The 8337-nt window shown below is 28.0% G+C and overlaps 1 protein-coding gene across 1 annotated transcript in view; it reads left to right on the plus strand.

Annotated features, from left to right (window-relative positions):
* LOC139424832 (histone-lysine N-methyltransferase PRDM9-like) overlaps positions 1 to 7980 on the plus strand; it is a 42063-nt gene extending 34083 nt beyond the window's left edge. The window contains exon 8 of the mRNA XM_071178139.1: positions 1221 to 7980. The gene's annotated coding sequence lies outside the window, so the exon portion shown is untranslated. The remainder of the gene's footprint in view (positions 1 to 1220) is intronic.
* Positions 7981 to 8337: the final 357 nt, after the last annotated feature.

Consider the following 8337-nt stretch of genomic DNA (forward strand, 5'->3'; position numbering starts at 1 on the left):
TTGTCACTTTTAAATGCAATACCATCTCTGCAGTTGTTTTAAAAAGTTACTTAATAAATAATTATTTCTCAAGTGATGAATTTCTAAATTCTGATTTGTGATTCATGACCAAATTAAAATTGGTTGAATAATCGTTACACTTTCAATGATTTATATTTTTTGAACGATTTATATATTCATATTAGGATATTTTACGTTAGCACTGTGGTCACTTCGAGCCAGGAACAGAATTAGTATCAACTGGGATTTGAACCTCTATACCCTATGCATCTCCTGCTCTGCATAATCTATTTTTTAGCCAAGGACTCACAATTTAAGAAGTGGAGGGTAAGACTTCACAATTTCAAGACGAAGAGTGTATGGTAGTGTCAATATGACAAGAAATTGTGCACTGACTGCCTTCCCTCTTACGCAAACTTGATCTGAAGCTGGGTGAGCTTCGAGCAGCCTTAAAAGATAGAACCTTCCCAATGATAATTCTGTGCTACTTTGGCCCTATGCCATTAATAAAAAACTTATTAAATGTAACAAAGTATTTATTTGCTTTAAATACATCCAAAATATGATGCAATCAAAATAAAAGGAATGAGCTAATTTTGTACCATTTGGACCATGTCACTACCCAAAGAACATTTCTAGCCAATTTTTAAAAATTTGCAATTTTTGCTTCCTTTATCATCGGTTGATGTAATTTTTTTCAAAAGCAAATAGTACACTTTCTTTCTTGCAAAGTACAGAATTTATTTCTTCAACAGTATATATATAACTCAGAACTTGGTTGCACGATAGCCCATAGAAAGCCAAGGCCAACTGTGCCCGCCTTAGTTTTCTTGACCATAGGCTTTTGGGTGCAAGAGCAGTTGTTCCAGTTGGGTGGTCAGCCGAACCTCGTAACCCCAAGTGTTTAGTTCCCAAACATGTTGGTCCTCATTTTATCGACCCACTAAAGGGGTGAAAGGCTGAGTCAAAGGTCTTGCCTGGCCCTAGGATCGAACCGAGAACCTTTGACACGAGAGTGCAAAACACTACCACTCAGCCACCGAGCTTCATATATATATAAATATATGTGAATATATATATGTGTGTGTATATATTTATGAATATATATATATAAATAAAAACTTTATTTCCTTTTTCATGTACTAAATCCTGTTAACAACAGTAAATTCCTCTTCTTCAGTCCAATCTTCTTTATATGTTAATATCTGTCAATATTTTAGGATTCAGACAGGAAGTCAAGATTTTTCAATGTCAGAACTGCAGTTATTCCACTTTTTTTAAGGCTGATCTTGTCAAGCATATCAGAACGCACACGGGTGAAAAACCGTATTCATGTGACATTTGTGGAAGATTCTTCACTGTTAAGTCCAATCTGCTGCGTCACCAAGTCAATTCATGCATCAAGAAACTATTGTGATACAGACAATATATTCTTTATTCATATTTATTACTATCTTCAATTAACTATTATTTCTACACTTTTTAAGTGTTAAGCAGCAAACCAATGTTGGTTTCTTTGCCTATGCATGAGTTATGATTGAATTATTGTTACTTTTGTTGTTTTTATGCTTCCCTTAAGATGCATAAATTGAACAAAAGAATTCAGGCTTATCATTATTATTTGTGCAAATATAAAAAAATTCATTACAATTGAGATATGAAGTATGTAAATAGGTTTAAATTGTTAAAAATATTATAAATAGGAGAAAAAAATTCTTGTCAACTGTAAGAAATTTACCTTACATTAAAACAAGCCTTACTTACATTACAGCCCTATTAATGTCACATTAACCTTAAAAAATAACTAAAAAAACTTTTGCAGGAATTTTTCTATGTGACCTATTTATCGATTTTCCCTGCTTTGTGAAAAGTAAAAATTTAATTTCCTTTTCTATTTAGTATCATCGTTTCTGCTGTACATCAAAGTACTTGTATCAATAATACATAATTATTCTGTATATTAACCAAATAATAGTTTAAAAATAATCTCTTTTTCCATATTAAAAAAAATGTAAAAAGGATTAATATTTTAGTTTGTTGTATTAAAAAACTAAATTAATAATCACAAATTTGTTGAAATGTAGGTTAATTTGTTGTACAAAAAGCTCTAAAAGAAACTAAAATGAGGCAAAATTCAGGCAACATGTCTTGAGTGTTGATGACGTGAACGAAAAAATGTGGTTAAATGAAGGTTTGTTTCAACAAAAGTTTGTCTTTCCATTTGGCTCTTAATAAGGAATGTGTTTAAACATTCGAAATATGTTGACTGTCTTCATTTGTTGAGAGTATTTGAAGTTTTTGTTTATTAATTAGTAAACTAAACCCTACAGTAGTGCTTTAATTAATTTATAACTGTTATTCAGTCATTATAACTATATTTTGTTTTTCAAAATGTCATATTTTACCGTAAGAACTATATCGGTAGCTGTTAATATATTTATTTTAATTGTATATCAATAACTATTCTCAAATGATTTAATACATAATAATTATTTTGTATAAAATAGCTTTAGTTTTATACGTTTTTTCAAATTAAAGCATATTGATTTCAAGTTTTTAAAAATTGAATGAAAGTTTTTTTTGTAATATCTTACATGCAATTTTGAGCATATTATTGATCTCAATAAAAATAGTTATGTAAATGTTTGTCTGAAGATTTTAATTGCTTAGCTCAATTTTTAATGTTACTTATTTGAATATACATTCAAACAAAGCTATTTCAAACTTGTTTATCTTGAAAATCTGAAGAAAATTAATTTTTTCCCCTCCATATTCATTTGAAACAAATTCATAGCATTATTATGCTTCTCTTACATGCATTTTAAGAGAAAACCAAATTTAACAAAGGCATAGAGAGAACTTGTTTTAAGGAGGGAACTCTGAAAAAGTGAAAGGAAATAATATTCTAGCTTTTTTTTTTTCATATTTTTACCAACCAAACATTTTATGATATTTAAATGAAAAAATATGTATTTAGCATATTTTGAGTAGAAAATTTTAGCCACTTATTTTAAGTTGTGAGAAATAGAAAGGCGTTTTTTTTCTGGAATTTGTTGGGGGGGGGGAATGAAATTATTATTTAGCAAAGAAAAAAATTCCATATTTTACACACATATGTTTTTGATTTTTTTTTTTACATAGACATTCTAACTTAATTTTTATTTAAAAAATAGCGATATAAATAGGGAAAGACGCTTATGGACTAAAAGATAAAAACTATTTTCCTTTTTTATACATATATTTATTTATTTTAAGAGTGTCACAGCCATGCCATTGAGTCAAATATCTTTTTAAGAAATCTAGGGAGGAAACCTGGAAAGACTTCTGTGGCTCCCAACTGGAATAAAACCAAGCAACTTAAGGTTTAAAAACAAGACAACTGTGGAAAGTGTGTACACGACCAACTATGATAAATGGAGAAGATTAACATAGTTGCTATAGCTAATTGTTCTTCATAATTTTACTCTCATATTTTATTTGAATATTTTTTTGTTTTGTTTTCTGAGATCACTTCTAAAATACAAAGCAGTTAAATATTAAGGCTGTTCATCTTTAATGAGAAAATAAAATGTTATTATAGAAAAAAAATTTAAATTCTCTCTTATGACATATATGACCAAGCTTCAAGCCCCGTCTATAGCTGGTATAAAGATAATATGGCATGTATTTTAAACAAGTATGGCATTAAAGAATAAAATGCTCACAATAAGGCATTTTAATCACAATAAGGCACTTTAATACTAAGCCAATCATAAACTAAAGCTTATATAGCATTTGAATATTAAATGCTCACTTCTTATGCATTGTTTTGATTTCCAAGCCCCAACTGAAGTTGATGTAAAATATCCCAAAGAATAAAATCATAATCATTCATTGCTGTTAAAAACCTTAAGAGCTTCCAATGTTTGGCTTAAGCTTTCCATATTCAAAATGATTAAGATTCAAAACTCATTGACTGAATAAGATAGACTAAAAAAAAGTTTGCCATACATTTATATTTATTTTCCTTTTAACTGTTTCTTTTAAAATTTTGTATATTCACCTGATTGCTTGGATTTACTTTTATTTCAATGTTTCAGGATTGCAGAAAGGATTCAAGATTTATCAATGTCAGCGTTGCAAATATTTCAGTTATTTTAAAGCAGACCTTGTCAAGCATAATAGAACACACACTGGGGAGAAACCTTATTCATGTGACGTTTGTGGAACTTCTTTCACTCAAAATTCAAGTTTGTTGCGCCATAAAGCAACATCATGTTGGAAAACCAAGTTATACTGATTTCTTTTTGATACTCATGATTTATGAAAAACTCATAGAAGTACAGTGTAAATAAAATGAATTATTTGCATGAAATAAAAATTTTTGAATGCTATTTCTGTTTTAACTATATATAACTCTTATTGCATATGTGAGATCTAAAAAATCATATATTTTATGTTAACGGGGTAAACATTGATTTATTCATCATACTTTTATATTTTTTACTTTAAACTGTATATTTTTGTTATAAAATTACTATGTTGAGACATTCTATTTTATTTCTTTTAACTGCAAAATTTCAATCTTCCTGAGTAAGCGTAAGCACTTAAACGTTAAAAAATCCTGGATTATTTTAAGGAAAAAATATATTTAAGTTAATATTTGATTATTGGATTTAAACATTCATTTATTGTTATTATGAAAAATCATTTTACTATATTATACTTCATTTTCCTTTTATTTTTCTGAAAGAGAAAAAAAACAACTTATAATTCTATCTCTGAACTTGATTTTTTTTTAATAACTGTGATTAATGTCGCTGATCATGCAATATTCTATAAAAGCCGATCTTCATTGTTGCAAGTATATTCAAAGTTTACATTAGAAATAATATTTATTTATGAATTACAATTACTAGAATTATGATTATCAATAATAATTGTTTGCCCAGTTATTTATTTTAATGCTTTAGCTTTTTTTTATTATCTCTTGTTGCATAATCTCTTTAAAATGAGCACGTAGATTCAAGCAGCTTGGGCTGAAAATATTTTCATGTAAATACTTTTCTACTGAATAATATGGTGATAAAATAGATTAGTTATTCAGTAAGGTTGCCAGATACCACAAACATAGTTTGCACCGAAATTTATTTTTTTAAAGAAAACGAATTAGCATTATGCCTTTTAAAACCAATCCAAAATTCAGTTTGGAGATGGTTTGTGGGTAAAAATTAATGTTTTCCTAATTCTTTTAAATGATATTTTAAATCGTTATTTTATTGGTTGTAAAATTTTACATTAATGTCTGGTGTTAAAATGTCTTTTGTTTTTTACCGTCATATGCACTGCTATCATTTCATCATGCTTGAATTTGTTCTGCATACTATTTTTTAGGAATCAGAAATAAAAAGAAGTATCATCACTGCCTTTATTGCCGCTATTCAGCCTATTCAAAAACAGACGTCACTAGACACAGTAGAGTTCATACTGGAGAAAAACCTTTTTCATGCGATGCCTGTGGGAAATGCTTCTCTCAAAAATCATCCATGTTGCGACATTCACTCACACATCATTGTTGAAATATTTATGTTTTACATGTGTGCCATCATTTTATTTTTGATACTGAATGGCTCAAATTGTTTCACTTATAGTTAAGTTAGCTGTTTTACATTGTTGTGCCACCATTTTTATAAACAAATATGGCCCTGCACGCCAGTTGAATCTAACAACCATGGTGCTACATCTCATGTCACTTGTATCATTTGAACCAAATTGTTTGTTTATCTATATTGTGATGCGAAATATAACAGTCGAATTTTGACTCAAAGGAAAAAATCATTGAAGGGGAGAATAAATTTTTTAAGTTTTAAAATTCCCTTCCTGTAAACATTTCTTGTTGGGAAACTAATGATAGTTTTTTCTATAAATCCAATATCTATTAAAAAATTTCATTTTATTTTTACATATAATTTCTTAAATATAATTTGTTCTACTCTTAAAGCATGCCTATGAGCTTTAAATGTTAATCAAGCCTTGAATTGAAATAATTTTGTTAAACATGGAATTGAAATAAGTTTGTTAAACATCAAATTAAATTTTTTTTTTATTTAAAAAACAGCTTTTTCATAACTGCTACTATTGTTGTCAATTATACTTCTGTACCCCACTTAATTTATCCATTACTGTTTTTTTGTTTGCACAATGTAAATGCATCAAAAAATCTATTTTGAAATAGAAATGTTAGTAAATTAATGTTAAGGAAATTCATACAACTTTTGTTTTGTTCCTTATAATATGTGCTAAATGTGCAGCATTTTTTACCGAAATTTGTAAAATGTAGTTTTTTATGGTAACAATTAAAGTAATATTGTTTTATGTTCAACAAGGAGAATAATTATTATCTAAGTTTGCTTTTTATCTCAGTTCCTTTCCACCTGCTGTTTCTTTATTTTTTTTTTAAGACTAGTAAGAGTTTATACAGAAAATGATATTGCAAGTATACTATGCTGGCAGAGTTATCAATTTCATATTGACTGTACTAGTTTTTTTTGTTTTGCTAGTACGAAAATACATGTAAAGAAGTATTCATACATTAGGAGAAGTTCAGAACAAAACCTGATGTGTTTGAATTATTAAAAATAAAAGGATAGAGTTAATTTAGACCTAGATTGATTGCCAACAATATTTATAAATTATATTGGACTTGCTATGAAAAATTATTGGAATTTTTCGAAAATTTTTAAAAATTTTTCCATAAAAAGCTTGTTGTAGATTTCAGAGAAAACACCCTATTCTAAACGTACTGATAACGAGAAATTAGTTAGCTTAAAAATACAAGTAAGTCTGTTAAATGAACCCAGGAAACGGAAGATATTTCTTGATTAAAAACTTCATTCACTTTTAAAATGTACAAATTGGAAAAAAATTTTCAGGTACTACTCAAAAATAGGTGCATGTATGAGAAGAAACAAAAGTAACTAGAAATATAAAACATAATGTTACCTTCGAAAAATAAAGATGAGAAACAAAACTAAAAAAACCTCAGTAACTGAGATAGAAAAAAGCAGAACTAAGAAGTCATAGAGGACAAGATAGGCTTATTAGGGTAAAATGAATTTCTGTGCTATTATGGAGAAGTAGGGCGGATCTAATGTCGTTAGCAAGTGAATCAGCGTCCATATGAATAAAACAAGATTCCAGGGCATCAAGATTAGCTGGTGTAACTAGGGTGGAAATAATTTTGGCATTGTTGAAATTGAATTCATGCCCAAGAATCCAACAATACTCAGCAATTGATAATTTCTCATATTCTGGATAGCGGACATTGATTAAACCTAAGTTTTAAGTTGCTTTATAATTTGTCCAAGGCTGCATTGGCAAAGAATGTGGTAAATTCCCCAACAATTATAAAAAATTCAATAAAGATCTGAAGTTTTTAATCAAGTAAGGCAAGTAAATCTATTCATGGAACTTGTAGATTTGAACATTCACACATTTTAGTGTAATTTTTAAAGAGGACATTAGACTTCATCGCAAATTTTTTTATTAATAAAATGTATGGGATTGTGTTACTTCAGGTCATCAATTTCATGTTTGATGATCTCATCTTTTTTGTATGCTTAAATTTAATAAACTTATGGGCAGTTTTGAAGCTTTTATAGTAGTTATAAATCAAAGAGAAATTGCGACAAAATGTTGTCACACATTTTCTACTGGGTTTGTGCAAATGCAGCACTATGTTTAAAAGAGTAATTTTGTGTTCTTTTTATAATGAAATATAAGTGTATAAAGTTGAAATGTTATATCTTAAACAAATTTCGTTTTAATTTTGGTCTTTAATATGTTAAATAAATAGGGTAATCATCCATTACTGATGTGATCCATGATTTTAATTTTGGCCTTTAATAGGTTAAATAAATAGGGCATTCATCCATTACTGATGTTCAACAGATTTTGTCTGATAAAACAAAAAATAAAATCATTGAAATAAAAAAAAAATTTAATTAGTTTGTCTTCTTTTCTGTCATTGAAATTTTCATGCTACTCTTGTTTTGTCTCTTAATAAACTATTTTAAAAACCAATGCACTATTTTAGAAAAAAGTCTTTAAAAATTCTTTCTTTTCCTTGTGATTTCGGAAAAAAAACTTAAAATCCTTTTGAATTACGATTTAGAGACAGATTTGTTAATATATCAGTAAATTTATCTCCAACTAGTAAATTATTCCAATATGTTGCTTTGAAACACAATTTTATTTTAATTAATAAAAATTGCAGAATTATTAAGTAAAAAAAAATAACTCTTCAAGTGTTGAGCACTTGGTTTAAATTCTACCGAATTTCCCTTTTTTGCATTACTT

The sequence above is a fragment of the Parasteatoda tepidariorum genome, chromosome 2, assembly GCF_043381705.1.
Source record: "Parasteatoda tepidariorum isolate YZ-2023 chromosome 2, CAS_Ptep_4.0, whole genome shotgun sequence".
NCBI classification, from domain to species: Eukaryota; Metazoa; Arthropoda; class Arachnida; order Araneae; family Theridiidae; genus Parasteatoda; species Parasteatoda tepidariorum.